The sequence below is a fragment of the Rhea pennata genome, chromosome 16, assembly GCF_028389875.1.
Source record: "Rhea pennata isolate bPtePen1 chromosome 16, bPtePen1.pri, whole genome shotgun sequence".
Taxonomy (NCBI): Eukaryota; Metazoa; Chordata; class Aves; order Rheiformes; family Rheidae; genus Rhea; species Rhea pennata.
This window is the reverse complement of record NC_084678.1, coordinates 5,625,478-5,647,239: the sequence shown is the minus strand read 5'-3', so window position 1 is coordinate 5,647,239 and position 21,762 is coordinate 5,625,478. Positions and strand designations below refer to the sequence as shown.

At 50.4% G+C, this 21,762-nt stretch overlaps 1 protein-coding gene across 5 annotated transcripts in view; it reads right to left on the bottom strand.

Annotated features, from left to right (window-relative positions):
• PPP1R16B (protein phosphatase 1 regulatory subunit 16B) overlaps nucleotides 1–21,762 on the bottom strand; it is a 65,765-nt gene that overhangs the window by 24,173 nt on the left and 19,830 nt on the right. The window lies entirely within an intron of this gene.

The window sequence follows — 21,762 nt, the reverse complement described above, 5'->3', positions numbered from 1 at the left end:
AAAAAAAAAAAAAAAAAAAAAAACACACACACCAACACATCTCACTTTCCTTTGTGTTCCAGAGTTCGATGAAGGACCTCCTGGACTAGGCAGGACCAGGACGTCCTGTTCTCCTATTGCTGCAGTTAGTTCTAGCTCTCTTCCCACAAAAAACTCTGCTCAGCAGCCATGAAAACACATGCAAATCCATTCAGACAACACAACATCAAAGCCTTTTATCTGAATAGCACAGAAGAGCCCACATAACTACCTGTTCAAAGACTACTTTTGATGTATTGAACCAAAACCTATCTACTAAGACATGCAGCAGTCATCATCTGCAAAGTCTATACTAAGCCTATTAGAATAAATCTTTCAGGGCACCAAAAAGGAATTGCAGTAAAAAAAAAAAAATTTAATTGGCTTTAATAGAAATTACAGCTTAAGAAATGTTTAGATAAAAGGGAGTAGTGGCGTCAGGAAGTAAAATGTGTCAGCTGTCAGAATTTTGAGTATATGAAGACCTTCCCTATTAACATTAACCCAGTAACATAACAGGTGATCACTGCCTGCGAAGCAGAACTGCAATATCACCCCACAGAGCCAGTCTGCCAATATTCGCAGTTTGATACTCCAACATGTTCTGTATAGCAGAAACAGTCCATGTTGCCACTTAAAAGCATTATTAGGTTCCAGAGTCAACAGCCTACATGCAGGCCATTCTATGAGCTCAGCTATGCAGCTGCACACTGACCGAACAGAGCCCTCTAAAAACTCGCTTGCTGGGGAAGGTGACAGCAGGAGCCAGCAGCGCCTGGCTGCCTCCTCCGGCGCAGAAGCGCCGCACGCAAGGCTGCAGGGGGCACTTCACCAGTTAAAGCGTAATCTGCTAAAATAACATCACCCCCTGCTCAACTGCACGATTTCTTCTAGCTGTTGGAAGGGAAACGTCTATGAAGTAGAAAGTTCCTCCTTCCTCCCCCTCCTTCTTTAAAAGATATTGCGGTTTCCTTTTAAAAAGCAAATGCTGCAGGGCAAGAAAAAAAAACACAAAAAAAAACCCAACAAAAATTCCAACTTTCATGCAAGTTGAGAAGCAACTTGAACTTCACCAGTGAAACACCCACTGATCCACAGCAGCCCGTCTGCTTTTGTGACATGCAATTATTCAGCAGCACATTTCAAATTTTCTGAGGTTTGAATTTCAACAGTACGTGTCATCCGGAGACGTCCGCCTGCCCTGCCGCCGTTAGCAGAGCGCACTGCAGACCATCTCCGGGGGCTTTGCAATCGGTATTCGCCTCACTTCACAGGTGTGACGTCTCAGACTGAGTTAGCCCCAGACTCTGGAGGCTCCGGTTTCTTTGCCGAGGTCACGGAGCCAGTCCCTGGCCCAGCTGCGACAGCGCCCCGTGGTCCCGAGCCCCAGCCGAGGCCCTTGAGCACGGGAAAACTCTCCTCCCCTGCTCTCCTCTTGCTTGTTCAGCTCCTTAGCTTAACTCCTCTGAGCTGAAATCTTAATGCTAACAGCTTCTAAGGCAAACAGACCGCACGGTGAACCTCTTATGCGACAGAATTAGGTAATTGTGTACACGGATATTTTCAAAAGAAAAACTGAACCCATCGCTCAATAGCGGCTCTTGGCCAGTGTCGCTCCCTTGGGAAGGTCCCGCCTCTCAACACAAGCCAGGGACTATTTGCACACCGCGTTAGGGAACTGGGCTGGGAAAAGAGGACTAATAGAAAGCCAAAGAGGGAGGGAAGCAAGGTCATTTGAAGGGCTCAAAGCAGGAAGGCTGGCTTCATTTAATTAAGAATCAGGAATAACGCCATGACCAAGGTGCAGAATGAAGCACATCTGGTAGTCAAGCCTACGTTTTATAACCAACCTTCCCTCATCTTTAGCAATGAGGACCTCTGTTTTCTCCTTTCCCTTCTTGCAAGCCCATCCCAGATGCTTGGTCTGCTTTCAGGGTAGACCAAATCCCACTTCTCCTCCGGAGCTGCAAACCTTTCAATCCCTTTCAATCTTCATTTGAACGCTTCTCTCACAAAAAGAAATCGCACAAGTCAAGAACTTATTTTGCATTAACAACAGAAGTGCATTTAATTTGCTTTTCAGGCTAAATCCAGAAGAAATGCCGTGATCTTCAGCCTTCACGGTGCAGCTGCTGCCCCGCGGCAGCCTCCGAGGCAGCCCGACGCCGAGCTGCGCAGGGCCACGGGCGGCTGTCACTGGCAGCCAACAACTGCGCCACGGCACGCGGTCGAAGGCAAACTGTCCATGCACAGGGCAAGCCCTGAGCAAGGGATAACCTCTGTGCAGGGTATTGCATACCAAGCAGCAGGATTTCCACAAAATACCTGCGTACCTGGACTCTTCGTGCCGCAAGTCCGTTTTCAGCATAACCAAACCCGTTACTAACTCAGTGGCGGTTTTGCCTGCAACAGCAACACGTCGCTGCTGGAGACGAGAGGGGGGAGAAAAGCAAATAGGATATTAGAGCGCCACAGGGACTTTTCTCCCAGCCTTTGGCAACCAACACACCCAGCTCAGAAAACTCAGCATAGCTCATCCATGAGCAACACGTCAACACTCAGCGCTGCATGAGAACAGCTTTGTACGTTTGAGAGCAGAGTCAGGAGCGAGCACCTGAGCCGCGCAGAAATACCGTCTCTTCTAACAAATGAGACGGGACCGAGACAAGATATATGAAGAAATTTGTGTGACTGCTGCTGCACAGGATATCAGTGCCCCCTCAGCCGAGATGCTGAGGCCCCAAACCCTCAGCTTGCAGGCCTCCTGCCCGCTGGAGATCCCAGCATAAACGCGATGTAGGCTGCAGGCCAAATGTGAGTTTGGTTTGAGTAGTCAAGGGGGAAAAAAAAAAAGGCCCATTATTGAGAAAGACAGAAGTCTTCCAAATTCGGCTGGACGAGTGGACAGGCAACCATACGACGGCTCTGCCGCCTACGACAGCGCGCTGTGTACAGCCCCCCTTTAATATTTGCTTCACCTGCCTCATCGTACAGAGTTGACCATTCTCTCGCGTTTCTCCCGTCCCGAGTTTGACGCGGATTCTGCTCCCCGCGAGCTGAGCGCGTGGGAAGAGCGTGCCGCGCCGGGGCGGCACAGCGCAGCTCCACGACTGCCGGCAGCCTGGCCCACCCGGGGGCGGCCGCGGCGCTCCACGCGTCACTTCGATCCTTCCGCACGCACAAAAGGGCTCAGCCTCCCGCCTCGGCGCGTCCCTGCCGCGGCCTCCCGCCGCGGAGGCCAGGCCCACGCGGCAGCGCGACCCGGGGCAGGCTTTGCCGCCGGCGCGCCTCCGCCGAGCTCCGCGCCCTTCCCTCTCCACCGGGGAGCTCATTCGCTTTCAAATGCCATTTCAGTCAGCTTAAACCTTTCGTCTGCAAAACGTGACGATTCAGCACAAGCGTTCGGCTCAGAGCCGAGAGGAGGAAGAGACCGGCGCTCCCGTGCCCCGAGCGCGGCGAGGCGCAGCAGCGCGCACGCGCCCTCGGCGGAGCGGGAGCGCCCGCGGCCGCGAGCCGGCGGCCCGCTCCAGGGCGCGGATTTAAACTCAGGTCCCCGGACGCTCGCAGCAGCGCTCTAACAGGCTTCAGAGTGGATCTGGGTGCCTCCGGGCTCATTAGCGAGTACCTAACGTACAGCGGAAGGGAGACGGCTGAAATTCTCCTCTGATACCCTCCAGCTCGCGGCTTCGCGCCAGATCGCTTAGGCCCGCAGCGCAGGGCGGCAGGTCCTTCCGTGTTTAAAGCGTCCCGTGCGCCAAGCGGCACCGCTGACCGCCCGGAGGACGCGGCGCGCCGGGCCGGCGGCGCAGACGGGGCCCTGCGGGACGCCCGCACTCCCTGCCCGGGACGAAGGACGCTGCCCAGCGCCCTGCGCCGGCGCTGCAAGTGCCAAATGCCTCCCGGGCAGCGGTGAGCTCGGAGGAATTAAAGTTTTCCTTTCTGCATCAGTGGAGGAAAGCTCCAGTTTGCCAAGGTACATTGCATTTCCTCAGAAGCGACGGTTTCCAAAATCATTAAAAGTCATTAACATTCGCCATTAAGTTTTGCCGCGAGCAGCGGCAGGACCGTTCTCCTCGCCACGGTGGTGGAAGAATTCCTGACTTCCGTGTTAAGACCAGCACTGCTAACGAGCCGTTTCATTCCGCCCTTTCTGCCTCCGCGAAGGCTCACTCGTCCCCAGCGGACTCCCCGCGACCGGGACCCTTTCCCACGGCCCCTTCACGCCAGCAGAAGGCGAGCGCCGCGGGCCACGGCCGCGGGCCACGCGTCTCCCGAGCCTCGGCGGCAGGTCGCCCGTGCTCCGACAGCGTCGGCACGCCGCGGGAGCGCCGGCTCGGCCACGCTCGCCGGCGACGCAACGCGACGGTCCTGGCTAGCCCCGCGCAACGGAGGAGAAAAACCGGGACGATCGGGTCACCCGAGGACGAACGCGGAGATAAAAGGGAAGCCGCTCGTGCTGCAGATCCGATTGCTAGGTCTGTCCTCAGTTACGAGGCCCCTCCTCAGACGGTTTTGGCCCTACCTTTATGCAGAAAAACACAGTGAAACTGCTTAAAACGAGTGGTTTCTTTCCAAGCAGTTGTTTGTAACAAACAATTCAGGAATTCCCCATTTCAAAAAGAGCAAAGCAAATCCCCCCCCAAGCCTCAACCACCACCTCGGTTAGTGCAAAGAAATTTCATTTCTTTCTATATATCTTATAGTAAAGAGTAATTCCTGCGGAAAGGCGTCAATCTGACCAAAAACATCCCACGAGGGCTGTATCCCACATGAGAAGCTGAAACCACTATAGCTGTATAACCAAGACCTGCCCTACAAACCTCAAACCAAATTCCAGCTCTCAGCCCTCGAGACGCGAGTGCGTGAACGCCGACCCCAGGCCGCAGGGCTCGCCAGCCCTGACTGCGGGCCACCGGCTCCAGCTCCGAGCGCTGAGCTGGGGCATTGCCACCCCTCCGTCCTGTACACCCAAGGCAGCTCCAAAAAGAAATGGATGGCCAGCAAAAAAGGCCCTGAAAGTACAAGTGAAACGTGTGCAACCCCCCAAGCAGTCACCGTTATTACTAGGGGACCGAGTACATAATGCTGGCTGGGTCTCCTTGCACCTCCGCTGGGTTTTGAAGAAAGGACCTAAGGAGGAAATGCAGCCTCTGGCACTACCTCTTCTACCAAGTCAGGGCACTAGGGAGCACCGAAGTAAGTGGCAATTTCCAAAGAAATATGCACCCAGTCCTCCTCGATCAAACGGCCACACGCAGTGCTCCGGGGACAGAACAACTGCAGGGGCTAAAAGGAGCAAGATGACAATCAGGGTTGGTATGAAGCACGGATAGTTTTCTGAAGAGATAAAATTAACTTCTTCGCTGCTGAAGCCTGCTCTCCAGGCTGTTCCTCGAGAGAGTTGTTTCTCTAGACAGACCCAATCAAAACAAAATTTGGCTTGAGGTGTTTTGTACCTTTTATGTGCAACAGCATCAAAGGAATTAAAAAGGAGAACATACACACCAGGGATTTCCAGCGAATAAAACACCGATAGAAGAGGAGATGAATGTTGAGCGTATTCGGCCAAGGCTGGTGCAAGGCTATCACCGTTGCAGGCAGAGAGGAACAAATCACTGCTGCTGGTACCTGCCGGAGCACCGCTGCACGATGAGGAAGGGGAGCAGACCCAAGACAAGCCCACCTCCACCAGCCTTCATGCAATGGCCAGCCACAAGCACCCTGGTCCCAAGGGTATTCAAACAGACCTGATCTTCCCTCACTTCCTGACCCATCTCCTACCTGCTCACCCACACTGGCCCTTTCTGCACCAAATTTTTCACACACAGCTCACTGTCCTGATTCGGGCTCTGCCCTGCTGGGCCCCACCAGGGAGCTGGAGAGAAACTCCCCAATGCCTACAGGAGGGGATCTGCTGCTCCATCACCCCCCACCCACAGAAGCCTCCTGGAGTGTGAGATCCTGAGGTCACCACCTTCCTTGAGGATGTCCCTTCTCACTTACTCCCAGTGCTGGGAGACCTGTGCGGGTTAAACAGTCCCTCTTAATGCAGAAGTAAAGACTGCAGTGGTGGCTCTTGATGGAAAGTCAGAACTGGACCCACATACATAGCTGCATTTAGCTTTTTGACTTGGATTCCCATCTCAAAAATAAAAATCCAAGACCACTAGAAAAGTTCTCCAAGGAACTATGGAGATGCCAGGAGCTTTTATAAAGAAGTCCTCACTTTGTCAGCTGTTCGGGGATGTTTTACAACCATTTTGTCCCCTTTCCGTCTCCCCCAGAATATTTTAACCCAAGAACTTCTTCAGACTGCTGACTAAACTCTCAAATTACAAAGATCCCCCAGCTTTTTGACTCACAACCTTTCCTAATACTGCCTTTGCTATTTTGCTATATGCTTTCTTGATGTTCTTGCTGGAAATAAGGAGAAATTTGCTGTTGATGATGCACATCAACAGCTAACAAGAGTTAGGCTGCTCTCATCCACTGATTGGTCCTACTGGGCCACGTTTCTGGATCAGTCACTGTGTGTTAATGTCACACGGGGTAATGCATCTTCCCTCACCAACAACACTTTCCTTCCACAAGGAAAATAGTTTGATAAAAATTGCTCATCCGCATTCAACTTATCACGAGAGAAAAATGAAACCAATTTGGAGCCAGGAAATGGCTACGTGAACCTCTGTGCAGGGCCCTCTCCGCTTTATCCGGCTCTCCCGTCAGTCACTCGAAGGGAACGGGAGCACCGCAAAACCCGTTTCAGTCGTCGCCCATCGCCACAGCGAGGAACAGCTCGTTCCACATCGGATTTACTTAATGAGCATCCCCACAACTTTTGCAAAGCGGAGTCATTTCACAGGAAGCCGGCGCCTCGCCTGAGTCACAGGAACGGGCAGAGCCCCGAGCCAGGCAGGGACCTTCCCGTTTCCTTAGCTGCTCTCACAGTAGCTCGAGGCTCGTACGTGGATCACACGGACAAGCCGCCGCATTCACAACCCCCTGCTGTGCCGGGAAAACCAGCGTAGGTCCCAGGCACGGACAGGATTTGCACGCAGAAGTGACAACTGTCCCAACACCGCACACCCGCAATAACTTCACGGCGGCACAGCTAATGAAGTTGTGGTCTGAAAAACCTGATGACTGGAATTCCAGGGGATCCCAGGCTTGGCTCCTGAGCCATTTCTCTCTTTTTTTTTCTATGCTCTAACATATATCACCATTACAGAGGCAACGGAACTTGCGAGAATCAGGTTTCCTGAAGATAGTTACAATGCAGGAAAACGAGGTTTTCTGCAGCAAATCAGTTGAATAGAGGCTCAACAAAACATGACTGATAATTAGTGTTTTCCTTTGGCCAGCTAGCAGCAATTGTCTTCTTAAAACCTAGTGCATTTGCCAACTTGAAAGTAATCTATTCAAAAAAGAAACAAAACAGCTGGCAAAATTTCCCAGGGAATATTAGCTGAGATTTAAAAAGTTATACACCAAAGCATCACCTACTCCAGCGTTAGATGACTCAATAGCAATTAAAGTAGAGCTGAGATGGCCTTGTGGCAAGAGCCAGGGGGACAGCAAAAGCATGAGAATAAAGCTCAATCATTTGGGGTTTCTCCTTACAGGGAGGAAGATCAAAAGAGAATTAAACCGATTAGGAAGGAGAGAGAGATTGATCCAGATTCATCTGGTAACACAAGCCCAGCTATAACATTACATTTATGGTTGCTTTCCTTGCCAGGGTTGTACAAAGCCGGTGGCAACGGATCTGGCCCAGATCCATAAGTTAAGAGTAGACCCTTTTTAACAAGGGCAGCTTCCCCCCTCCCAGCTTACTTTCCCATTTAACGGCTGCCCAGAAAATAGGCCATAAAAGAACGCCAGAAAATTTTAATTAAATAAAATAGACTAAGTGATGTTTAGCCCCTATCCACGTTGCCCTCCTCCCTTCACGGGGCAGCCTCTGTCCCCGATACAGACGGGCGCAAGGCACGTTGCCGGAGCCCGTTTCGGAGCGCGGGAAGGGCCGCGCAGCCAGGACGGACCCCGCTCCCGCGCCGAGGCCCCGAGCTGGCGCTGTCGCGCTGTCCCCACCGCTCTCCCAAGCCAGGGGCTGCCTCTGGGGCAGAGAAGCATCAGCGCAACCGAAGCCCCCTCCCGGGGGTGCTTCCCAGTGCAAAACTCAAAGGCAGGTGCCGGCGCGCCGGAGGGGCGCTCCGCAGCCCTGCCGAGGCAGGGTCCCCGCGGCTGCAGCACGCATCCCGCCGAGCCCCACCTGGGAGCCACTACCTCCTCCAGCAAATCCTCTCAGCCGGCGGGATGAGCTCCCTGCAGCCGCCAACACCGCTTGCAAAGGGCTAATTTTAGTTAAAGTCGGTAGATTTGCCGGGTGCCCGGGCTCCCGCTCCAGCGGTCAATTGTTAACCGCTGCCCGAAACCCTCTCCCACCCGCAGCGCGGCGCGGGGCTTATGATTAACGGCGCGGCCATCTGGTGCCGGCCGCCCTCGCGGCGGAGGCCAGCAGGGCAATGAGCCCGCGGCCGCCAGGAGCCCCTTGCTCTCCTGGACGGCAGCCTACCGCTCTTCCCCATGTTACAGGCTCATGGAGAAGGTTGCTCTGGCCGCTTCTCCGCAGGCCACTGCCACAACCGCTGGTTTGCAGAGTCACATGCACCCTGGGGATGCACAAGTGTAGGTAGAAACGGCTCAAATCGGCTCGGAGGAAGAAGAGGAACTGCATAGCTCCTGTGAAAACACAAGCAGGCTTCGCCCCTCTCCCAGCAGATCAATGCCTGGTACCATCCAGTTACCCAGCATCAGTACATTAACGCACCGGAGGAAATTTGAGGCAGTCCTACTAGTCTTTGCCTAAGTTGCTGTTTTCTCTAACAACTGCATACCCTTCACACCTCTCTAAGGACGAGGGTGCTCCCGCGCGGGAGCGAGGGAGCCCGTTACCCCGGCCAGCACATCAACGCAAAGCGCTCCCAGGCCCTGCGCGCAGGAGATGCTCCCAGTTCTCCTGCTTCGAGGCCACCCTCCATCCAACACCACCACAAGGCACTCTGCACCTTAGGCAAGCTTCCTTTTAAGCAGAAGTCTGCAACATGGCAAATTTAACAGAACTGCAGAAAATTCAGGCTTCCAAACAAAAACAAAGGGATAGTCGCAACAAAGCAGCCCAGTCTGAACACGGGTCCTCTTTCATTTTAGTGAGAGAGAATAACCATAGCCAAGGTTTTGCAGGCTGACTTAAGTCCCACCAAACTGCCATGCTCATGAAGTGATCTAGATACTATCCCACAGCTTCCAAGGAGTCGACATTGACCAGGATGTTATTAGTCTATAAGACAGTAAGAACCTGGCTTGTGATTAGCTTTTTTCATTTCATTTAATATTAAAAACACACATGCCACCTTGCAAAAGATCTCTGGCCCTCTCTGCTCCAAGCTTAGGCAAGAGCAAACTGCAAGACCAGCTTTGCCCACTGCAGCATGAAGAAATGTCTTTCCCTAGCCCCACTGGCCCCAAGACCTTGTGGTGTCCGTGCGACAGCTAGCTGTTACTCTCATCTCCCCGTTATGCAGTAACAGCCACGTGGGCTCTCTAGCCCGGCATGCTGGGCCAGGAAGCACCCTCTTAGGCCCCCACCACAGCATTTCAGGACTTCCACTGATGAAGATCTTCCCAGTGACCACGACCAGACAGCTGGCTAGTGAAGGGCTGCAGCAACGAGCAGCATGCAGCAAAGTGGAGTTTTAAATACACGAGAGTAGCTCAGTGGGTAAGTAAACAGGATCCCCTGCTTCTTCCTGTTGCATGGCTGGAAAAGCCATTGCCACTTCCTGGGGAAAGGGAAGGAGAAGGGTGGGGAGCCCGCAGTGCCGAACGCGCTCTCCCGAGCAGGGTGACTGCTGCCTAGGAATTGCTTGCCCCACAGCAAACGGGTGAGACATTTCCACAGCTGCTGGGAATCCCAGGAGATCCTCAGGGCAACCCCTGACAAGGACAAAACACCCCTTCAACATTTTGGACTCCCATGGGCCAGCAGTGCTTAACCAAGTGGTCTTTACACCAATGCTCAGTAGACAAGAGCTGAATGGTTTTCAGACAGACTCCAGAGAGGCACTAGCTGGCCAACCCCAAAGGACTTCAGTGGAAGTTAGAAATCCAAATACCTTTATGGATGTGGGTCATAATGCTTGGGGAAGCACACCAGAAGCCCCTAGTTAACTGTAGCTGACTGAGCTCCTACAGGAACTTGTCCCGTAAGACCAGACCAGCAACATGTTTCAGGAAGCTTTCAAAACCAAGAGACTAATAATACAAGCATCAATCAAAGCTGGACAGCTATGCCTCCTTCTCTTTCGCATTGCGCTGCTCCAGGCACATATCCTTCCACCTCTAGTGGCAATTCAAGCTATCAATCTTGCTTCACAATAGGAAATTAGTCAACAAATATCATCCTTTGGCTAGAAAACATGTCTCCAAATATAAGCGAAACAAGAAATATTTCCTGTTCTCTTGCTCCCCTTAGAATAACTGAAGAGATCAACACCGCAAATATTTCCAGTTATTAAACACAGGGGAAATCTTCTTAGACCACTGAGTGACATGATGCAATGATGATCCAAATATTGATTTCACTCTGCAGACACTGACCGGTACTCAAAATGACACTCTCCTGGCTCTGAAGAGTGATGGAAAATCATCACAGATGAGAACAATTTGGGTCACTGAGCACAGCAGCAGGTTGTTCATAGCTATTTCACAATGGCATGATTAAAGTTGTTGAAGAACAAATTTACTGCCCAGATGGGGAGGGAATCCCTTTTAGTTGCCCTTTAACATGAGATTGTAAAATCATTCTAACAAATATAAGGCAGACTGCAAGTATCTCTCTATAACCCAGAATCACCTACCAACCCAGGCACAATTCATTTTTGGCACAGCATCCACCAGGGAGGCTAGGACTTGACTGGTTTCAGCCTGCACTGAAGCTTCATATCACAGTCAGGACATGTACTGGTATTTCACAGCATCAAATTCAGAAAAAAAAATATGATAAACTGCTTGAAAGTTAGTCCCCATCTATATATAGCCCCCATCTATAGATCTGCTGGGACTGTCCTCCCTCAATGGAGCTCTGGCCCTTCCTAAGCAGCATTATATCAGCTACCCAAAGTTTTTAATTAAAAAAAGAGTCCTATTTAGTTCTCGAGGAGTCTTGCTCTGGCCTGACAACTTGCTAATTAAAGGCAAACTGACAGAATTGGAAGTTAAAAAAAATAAATAAATAAACCAGGTCTGAAAAGTTCTAAAGTCACAGAAAGAGTCCGAGCTTCTAAGTAGGTTAAAACGCATTCTCCAAGGGAGCTGCATGTGCCATCTAACTTAGGGCTGCTAAGTTAGGAAGCTGGTCTCCGCAGGGTCAACAGCCTCTCCGGGGGCCTAATCCAGGCACCTCAGTTTGGATCATACCCAATGACAACACATGAAACTCAAATCTAGCTTTGGTATCCAAGGCAGATAGAGGAAGTACTCTGTCGACATCCTCACGTGAGTGAAACAGCTGTCCTTCAGTACAGGGTCATTCCTCCTCTGCCTCCTCCAAGAGCACGTGGGTTGCCATGGGTTTCCAGGTGATTTCTTTATCCCAAATCATTGTATAGACTGCAGATTTCCTGCAGCAATGAAGTCTTCACACAGGAGAGTTGCTATACTCCTTCACACATCCAGGACTTCATATCTTAACTCGGGAATATTTTCTTCGTAAAATTTTATTAGATTAGGCATTTTTGACATAGAAGATACTTCAGCCATCTCATTTCACTCTACGTTCAAGTCTTGCACTTCAACTGGAACCAAGCTAATACCACTGCCTGGTCTTCAACTTTGGCTACTTTGAATCAGACCGGAAAGGAAAGAATCTGAAAGTATTCAAAATGTGTATTTTTCCTGGCAGAGGTAGGTTTAACACAGCTAGGACAAGACACAAATAGAGTGCAGCTAGCCACCTCTCTACTGCCAAAAGCATAGGCTGCCGATCTAAAACTAGATGCGCAGGACTGGCGAAACCAATGAGAACTGCACGCAAGAGCAGTTTTCAGTTTCATTCCTGCTCTACACTCCCCTTCACAGATGTAAGAGCATCAGTCCTTAGGAGGAAAAAAAATTTTTTTTTTTTTTTAAACTAGTATGATCGCTCTCATTAGCCCCCACGTAAAGGCACACAAAGAGACTTTTGGAAGTTTCCCATAGCAATTCAGAAACTGGTACTCTTAACTCAAGACAGGGGGAAAAAAAAATCAAGCCTCCTTGGGCAAACGCACAGATGCTGCAGTAACGTCGTAAAGTGTATGTTGACCACAAGAAACACAAGAGCCCATTTCCAATACGAGTAACATTTAAAGCTAGTCCACTTCATGCCACCTAGGGAACTAGGAGGCCAAATTCAGCAATAAGCAGTTGCAAATTGCACAGACCTCCGTAGAAACCACATCTGCTCGCTAGTAACTGCACATAGGCTCTTGTTCCCCAAATTAAAGGGAGCGCTGGGTGCTTGATTGCATCTTGGCTCTTGATTACAAAGGCATCAGCAGACAGAATTAAACAGAATTTGCTTCCTGGCCTATTTAGCATCCTTTGGGTGATGGGTTAGAGAGTAATCAAGGCTTAGGACACTTAACATTTGTGCCAAAATCTGGGGGAGGTGGCGCAGGGTGCTGTGTGTTTGTTTGCTTTTTAAATCAAGGTATTTGCAACCAGTGATAAGGTTTCCCAAAGATCTGGCCAGGCTCCAGATGAAAAAACAAGCAGCGAAAGCGTATGTAAAAGCAGCTCTGCGCTAGGTTATAAGGCACTGCCTGAACCGGCTGCCATAGCAACTGCTATTAAAGAAAGAATTAGAGCGTTCTTCACGGAAGTAGGAAAACTCACAACCGATAGGCGTAAGGATGGGATGCAAAGCAAAATAAGAGAGCATAAATATAAGCAAGTGGAAAAAACGCAAAGGAACCAGAACCAAGGCCACTTACACAGGTATATGTGCTCTTATGTTGTGGAGATGCCTATAAATACTTAGGATACCTAACTCCAACTTAATTAGCAAGCATTTTAGATGCAGTTGATCCTGCCTTGAGGCAGGAGGTGGATTACATGACCTCTTGAGGCCCTTTCAACCTCTATTTTCCATGATTCTAGGAGGAAGAAATCTATACCAGCTGAGCAGAGCTGGCCTGAATCCAGAACAACAGGAATTTAAATCTGAGGGGAAAAAAATAGATTTAATCCACTTTTTAAAGTTCTCCTCGACCAGAACCAGCAGAAAGTAGAGCCAGCAGCCATGCTAAGCCACAGCCAAGTTCTTCCTGCTCGGAGTCTGCATTCAAGCACAGTGCTCTCCAGTGCATTGAGATAAAGCAGGCACGCAAAGTTCAGCGCTGCCAAGACATGTCCACCTCCAAAAATGAAATACCACCAGTATTAATTTGCAAAGAGCTGCATATTTGCCTCTGCGACTGTGCTGTTCTTGCACACCAAGCAGATGCAACGATGCTGCGTAATGCAGGGGAACGTAGCACAGTGAGCTCTGATGGGTGATCAGGCTACTGCATTACGTACTTGGGGTAAAACTGGATTAGATATCACAACACAGCACTGCAGCAAGGCAAAGCCTGGATATCGGAGATCACAGCCAGCACAGGAGGATAGCTGAGACTTCATCCCAGGTTGCTGCTGCTTATTATGGAGAAGATACCGGAGGTCCCTGACTGAGCTGTTATTTATGTTCTCTTGTTTCTCTTTATTAGAGTGGGACAAAACATACAGTTATCTGAGTGCAGGGAACAGCACACACTGGGAAGGCAGCCAGGCAGGCAAGAAACACGTCGACTGCAAGAAACCCTGTGTCACAGCCCCCGGAGCGAAGAGGCGGCCGTGCGAGAGTACCAGCTTTCCATGGCGCTGTCCCACCAAACGGGTGCTGCTGTCCGCATTTGATGCGACCGACATCAGTGACCATCGCCTCACTTCAAGGCCTTGGTGTCTCTCACCTGTGTGGCAGGACAATAATGCCCCCTTCGAGGGAAATCACAAGGAAAAACAAGCTGGGAGGTTACTGGCTAGAAAAGCCACCAATATATCAACAAATGTTACCAGGCTCAGATGCGGAGGTTCTGGCTTTGCCATTTGGCAGCCTGTAGATAGCAACAAGTAAGCTGCAATCCCAGTTTGCCGTGGTGTCATCAGAACCAGCGTAGCCAGGACAGAGGACTGAAAGGTTAAACGTGAGGGATTTGGCGCCTTGTTGTACGCGTGAACATACCCCAAGCACCTAGCTGAACTAAGGTACCACCAGTAATCTGCCTTCAGCTGACAAAAGCCAGGCCGTTCCCAGCTACATCCCGGGCTCTCCCCGCTGTGACTTGGCTGGGTAGGGCTCGCAGAGCAGATGGTGACCTTACATATCCCACCTGCTGCACCTTGCGAGCACGGCCGTAAGACTATCAGCCTTCACTCCACAGCGCCTCGATTTCCTTTGGAAAGGGAATATTCCCTACTTACAGATGCATTAATAAGCGACCACCAACGATACCAATAATCCAGAGAAACTCCTAGTTTGCACCGAGGGATGGATAAAAACTCTCATGGCCATCTCTCAGATGAGCAAGGACCTGCAGGACAGCAGCTACACTAGCACCAACACTGCCTATAGCGATGGCAACCTCACATCGGCACCCCGTCTGACTGGCACGTACAGTCAGACAGCGGTACAGTTAGTGGCTACACAGGGGTGTACTTGGCCAAGCGCTCCAGGGAATACTGCACACTGGTAGTGCCAATTTTAAACACACGAGCAGTCTTCCTCCTCCCAGTGCACTGGACAATTGCTTTTCTTGGCTGAAGAACTGAAAATGTCCCCTTGAATGTATTCTATCCTCGCAAAGAAACAGTGGTATAGGGATCCTAGCTAGATTTTTTTTTAAAAAAAGAAAGGATTTGAATTGCCTCTAAACTTTCAGGAGGGGAGGTTTTCCCTTAGGAAAAACTGATTGACTTTTACCATTAGTTCCCCCCCCCCCCCCAAAAAAAAAATGTTTACCTTTCAAGCTCTTCTGGAAATAGAAATAAATAAAATTCCAGGAAACCAAAAAAAATTTTTAACTTGTTATGACAACAGAGTAAGTTGTATATTCAATATTGCTTGTGTTCCCAGATGCCATCTAGTTATTTGCCATATGTGAGCTACCCACGTTGGTATCAGAGGCAGACTGCGTGAAAGAAGTCAAGCTAAATGTGGCCAAGTATGTGAATCCAGTTTTGGAATACATATCAACCACTATTAAAAAAATTAACAAAATTCATCATTGCCAAGAGCTCCCACTCGCAGCTTCTTGAAGAGAATGGATTTCATTTCCACACCTTTGGCGCGTAAAACTCAAAACTCATGTTTGTTATTGAACAGAAACCTTTCATTTATGACTTGAGTCATTCCCCAAATACACAGATATACACTCAGACTGCTGGAAACAAAATAGATTTTTTTCAGGGCCCTTCAAAGGCCACAAAACCCAGGAGAAAAAGCTTCTCAGACAGATAAACGCACTTGCTCACAGAGTTGGACAGCGCACAGGAACTCCATGTAAAAAGCTTCGGGAGACTAATAATGTGGGTGGAAAATTAAGGCACCTCATAAAAGGTTTTTAGTAACAAGGGAACAGATCACATCAACTTGGAAAGGTTAACGAAAGCAATTTATAGACACTAATTAGGGCCTCTTTTAAAGTGCCTTTGCAAAGGGCAAGGTTGGTTTTATTCTGAAATGGTGCAGAGAGCACACGCAAGGAGCTGCCTGGGGAGGGCTGTGCACCTTGCTCACGAGGGTTCACCACACCTGCTCTTACCATACGCTTACGGGGAGATTCAAGAGTCATAGCGAAGGCGAATATGGGGGATGCATTTATATAAATAAGTGTTGCAATATTTGCACGCTCCCCAGGCAAATCTCCACCAGGTGAAATCCTGCTTCAGCTCCCCCTGGATGGGATCAGTGAGTGGTGGAAAAGCACTGGGGGAGTTGAAGGAACCGGCACAACCAAAGCGATAGTTTGCTGTTCTGCGACCTGGAGCTGCTTCGCTGGATGCCAAGTCTAACGCGATCAGTGCAAGCGCTCGTTATCAAGGGGTTTCAAAGGAGCACACTTGAGTTTCTGTTTGCCTTCTGGCTCACACAGGCCATTAGGACTCACATGCTTAAAAGTCTCCAGAACACTGTCTTACTTAACTTTCTGGCTCTGACAAAGTTTTACTTACAGCATAAAGCACCAGAATGTGGAAACTGAAGTAGTTAAGAGCTGAAAAGCACCGCGTGGCGATGCCTGCCAGGAGTCTCGGCTGGGGAAGGCAGGGCAGGCCTCCGGGAGCGCTGCTCTCGTTGGAGAGCTGGAGAAACCAGGGCACTTTCAGCACTGTTCGAAGGTGAATTTACCCTTAGGAGGCTTTATTTCTCAGCTGGTTTACTTAAAGCAACTCAGCTTGCCCCATAACTAACTTGAACATCTCCAATTTTTGTCATTCAAGTGGAAAAACTCTGTGCAAAGAGGCCAAAGGAGCAAAGCACAGTTCCAGGCAGCAAATGCCTCACATCTTTACAGGGAGCCATTTTACCCACCCTGGGGACTTCTTTTTTTCAATTTACAAAATGTCATCTTCTCTCTCGGCTCCTCGGGCCTGGTTTTACGGGAGTTCAGCGATGTAGAAAGAGCTGGACCTGACAGCCCTGCCGCGCACCGTTCCCAGGCAAGGTGCAGCGGTGGGAGCGGCGAGCCACGCTCCCCTCCCGCTGCCCATCTCCGCCTGGGACCTCGCAGGACTGCCTCAAAGGGTCTGAGCCTTCAACAGCCCTTTCAATTTCTTTGCAGTTAGCAGAGTAGGTTACAAAGCACTGCAGTTCCCCTCCGCGGCCATTAAAACAGCCCACGCGACACTGCCACTCGCTAGAAGCTCTTCAGCAGCTGCTGTCAGAACACACCATCCTCCACTTCGTAGCTCTGCTCTCATCTTTTCCTTCCCAAACCTCACAGCTGCAGAGGTATTAGCAGTTTTCTATCTTGCACCACTGCCAAACTTGCCCAAAATAATCTGCTAAGAGGGAAAAGGTTCAGCAAAACCACAGCGGGGCCGGCTGCTCTGCCCGGCTCACACCACCCGGCCGCCTCAACACCGCTCGGGAACAGGGCTGGGTTTTGCAGGTCGGCTCAGCGGCAGAGGAATAGCCCAGGCTCCGAGGAGCATCCTGCCCCCTCTCACCTGCTGGATGTTCCTTATAGGCTACTTTTTCCCAAGCATCCAGCCAGCTCTTATCATGCAACGGACACGTCTTGTGACAAGTGCAGCACTGCCAACCTTCATTTTCCTCCTCCCGTCTGCTGCAACTGCTTTCCCCCATCCCACGTCTCAGCGCTCGAAGAGTTCCAACCCCAAATGTCCCAGCCGTCTTCTCGCCCACCCAACGCCTCCACCGTCGCCCCGCGAGCAGGGCGCACCGCGACCAGGGGCTGAACGCATCGGAAGCGATCCGAGCGAGGCTTCAGGAGCAGCCTGCTTTTCGAACGCGAGCTGTTTGGACAGCTCTGCAGGCAGAAGAGGCGCGCGAGGAGCAGTGCAGGGGTCGCAAGCGCTTCGGCAGCGCCCCTGCCCATCGCACCTCGCTCGGGAATTCCCCAGCGTGCATCCCGATTTCCAATTCGGGACGTTTCTCCGAGGCGTCGGCGCCTCGCCCGGCCGCAGCTCCAGGCCGGGGGCGACGCACGGCCCCGTCCAACCCCGTGGTGGTGACAGCGAGCGGCCGCCTCGCCCCGAGCCAGCCGCTGCACCCTCGCGGGCGGGCTGCCAGCGCGGTTGCTCGCTGCGGCTCGTGCCTGGCGCAGCGCGGGCTGGGCCTGAAGACACCGCCAGGGCCGCGCTGGCTGCCCCAAACCTGCTCCTCACCCGCTCTTTTCCAGCATTTCCAATTTCCAAATGAACGCCTTTCAGGCTGACATTTGGTTTTGAGAGCTGAGCAGAACAAGTGCTGCTATTTCAATCACACCTGGGAAAGACGCCGGGGTGGGGAGCAGCCTGCTTGGTCAACAAGCCCATGCCCTCAGGCACCCTGGGTCATTCTCCAAAGGACAGAGCAGGATTTTGGTTCAGTCGCTCCATCCTACAGGGCTCTACCCACCCCTTCCATGGGGAGGTCACACCACAGCACAATACATCTTCCTGCCAAAAGGCTAACTCAATATACAACTTTGCTTGCTCTTCCTTAATTTCATTCCACAGCGCCTACTGCCATCCTCTTCGTTCCAATTCAGGAATGACAACGTCAAAAAAAATAGTAATAATACAAAAAAAAGAAGCAATTAAACACCCGCTCAAAAGAAACTTGGAGATAACCAGTGCTAACTGCACAACCAGGTCTTCAACTTCCTCACACTAACTTCTCAAGTTTTTAATCATTTTTGTTTCTCCCCCCTCTCCACTTCCCACATGGAAACAAAGGATGACTCAGAAGCTAAAATAAGCACCTGAAGCCTCCAAAAGGCCATGCATTTGCTTATTTTGGCCTAGGGCATTTGGCAAGGAATTTTACTGATCTGACATCTTGGTTTGATTCTGACCCTCCTTCCCTCTATACTGGTCAGATAGCACAGAGGGACCCCAGCAGCGCCAGAACCTGGCCATACACTACTTTTAGGACTTAAATTAATTGAGTACAAATCCATCAAGTGTAAATATTTGCGGCATCTGAACAATTCAGCAACACAGGGGAAGCAACTGTTGCACCGGGGATATGATCCCTCTTTAGCCCTCCCTCTGCCTTCGCTAGCTAGTTGAGAGACTGCACAGACCACGGCCATTTTTCCACCAAGCAGTGGAGCGCCCTTATCGCATTTGGTTTAGCTAATACTGCATCAGGAAAAGGAACTGATTATTAGAACCTAAAACCTGCTACACGGGCTCAGCCAAAGGCAACAGCTACAGATTAAAAAGGCCAAAAGAGATCTGCAGCCATGGATTTCCCAGCCAAGAGAAGGGACAAGGCTCCAGCGGCAAGCTCACTTCCTGCCTGCCAAACAGCGCAGTATCAACGGTGGCACGTGGTGCGAGGCTTGTCCACAGCACCACTGAAGCTACCACGCTAAAACCCATCCAGTGTGCTCCAACTGCGTCTGCACGCAGCTGTCAGGGTGCCCAGCTGCCTCTGCAGGTACAGTGCCTGCAAACACCTTTGCCACTTGTGTCCCCTCCAAAATAAAAAAGCATTTTTCACGAGACAGACAGCAAATGAGTTTCCTTCCGAACTGACCACCTGGCACAAATCCAAGGACAGCAAACGTGAAAAGCAAAAGCGGGAAGCCGAGCCTCGAACAGAAGAGTTGGCCTCATCGCGCCCCTGCGCGTGAGCACCAAGCACAAGTACCCACACCGCATGCAGAGGTGTGTAATGAAATATTCATTACCCGCCCCGGCGTTCTGACGTGTCACCTGCAGGTGGGCACAGTTTAAACCTCACCCAAAAGCTGCGCACCCCAAGCCTTACCCCACGCCAGGTATCTGTCAGCACAGACACAGGCGACACAAGTCAATCTGTCATCTCAGCTGGTTCTAACAGATACAATTTCACAGCACAGTTCTAGCTGGCTTCTCTGTTAGGGCTTTCCAAGAAGACTAGAACAGTTAAGAGTGAGAAATGTAAGTTCAGTAGAGCAGAGAGTTGGAAGCCAACTGTTAAAACTTTAAAGCAAAGAAAATACAAATAAAAGCTCCGTCTCCAGAGCGCTATCACAATTCTGCTCTCCCAGAGTGAGGCTATAAACGCACGTAAAAGCATAGACACAAAGCATGGCTTGGCAAAACATAGCACAGCTGCACGAAATGCACCACCTCGACGGGGACAATCCATCACAGGAGTACTCTGTTTCCATACAGATGGAAAACATGCCCTGGTGGGAGGTGAGGGCAAGTTTTGGTGGGTAAGGGGCTTAGAGACAGCGACACAACTCAAGGGAGATTTCCTACAAGGACAAAGAGGTCCTTTCCTTCCACCCAGCTTTCTTCAACTAAAGGCCAAGGAACCTGGCTATACCCCAGCCCACACCTACCAAGTGCAAGTCGTGTTTGACACCTGTTGCTGAAGGGCCAGTAATGCAGGAGGACACAGTTCAACAAGGTGGCAACCTGGCCTCTCTCTCCCCCCATATCAGCCTAGTACGTAATGCATCTTGCAAAAGAGATGCTAGAAAGGACAACAGGAACCCTCATTAGCAGAGATACAACCAAATTGGCCAGGTTTCCTAAGTATCTTCAGTTCTTTGTGCTACACCAAGGGATCAGACAGACCACACTGATTTTGCTACCTGTCAGAACAGCAACCCCAAAGACTGTTCCAGGTCTGCCCTAAAAAATGGAGGATGTTGTTATCTCTCTGCGAATGTTTGTCCTAGTTTCCTGGCAGGGGTAAGACACTATCTTGACAGGGACTTTACGAGCAGTAGTGCACAGTGACTGGGTTAGTGGAAACCAGGCAAATATGCTGTTAAATCACGAAGCATTTAGGGAGAGGTAAGGCGTGTGGATTTCCATCACTTGTGGATATCCCCAGAAATGGGAAAGCACATGGTCACCCAGGGCTTATAACAGCGGACTGGGAAAAACGGCCACCAACGTTCTCTTCCCAGCCCTATTGCTGATTTGCTTTACGGTCTTGGGAAAGGCAGCTCAGGGCTGCCTGCCCCGTTCCAGGAGACGCACAGACCTGAACTGCTCAGCAATGTTTAGAGAAGGCGTCTTACTAAAAAAATGTTACTATGTTGCAATTTAAGTGTTCTTCCTGTATTTCATTCATAAAAATCATAAGGAGAATTCCAGCGGCTGTTGTAGGAACAAAACCCCAATTATCTCATTTGGAAGATGAACAAAGGCCAATTTCAAGGGTACTTTCCACAAGGCTGAGAAGCCTTCCAGGCCTGCCAGAAGTGCTGCTGGGAGCCCTGGCACCAGAGCTCAATTTGGCTATTTCCAAGCCATTATTTGAGTCCCGGCTCCCTAGAGCTTATTGGTTTTCCCCAGTGTTTTGCTGAGGCTAATGGGCATTGACTTTTAGACATTTTTTTACCCTTCAGTTTCTTAACCAAAAGCAAAGCATTTTGATCCACTTGAAAATGATGCAATTAAACCAATTTCTAAACAATCTGAGGTTTTCTCTTCTGTGGAAATCATTAAACGAAGCCACGATTTTCAGATTTTTCCATGGGGAAATAAACTCATATACCCAAGTAGCTCTAACTCCATCCTCCAAACAGGGAAACTGTAAGGATTTACCCTGACATGTAAATTCCTGTGACGGACTTCTAGAATACCATCGAAATAGGCACACTCAGAAGGCGAGGAAGTGTTTCACGCCTTTTGCAAGTGGTAAGTGTGAAAAGAGAAAAAAGAGCTTGCTTTTCCCAGACCTTGGTCATAATTCCTGTCCTGTTTCCCCACCATTGGTGTGCCCACTTTTGATGTTAGTCTAGACAGTAATGGTGTGCAGGCTTTCAGCACCGCAGCCCAATGGCTGTGCTGGAGACGGCAACACGTTAGAGGCCAACACCATGCTATGCATAGTGCAGCCAGTATGGTTGTCAGCACAGGTGCCTCTGCACTACCAAAGAGCCACACGGACCTTATGAATAGCCAAAACAGTAAGGAACTGCCAGA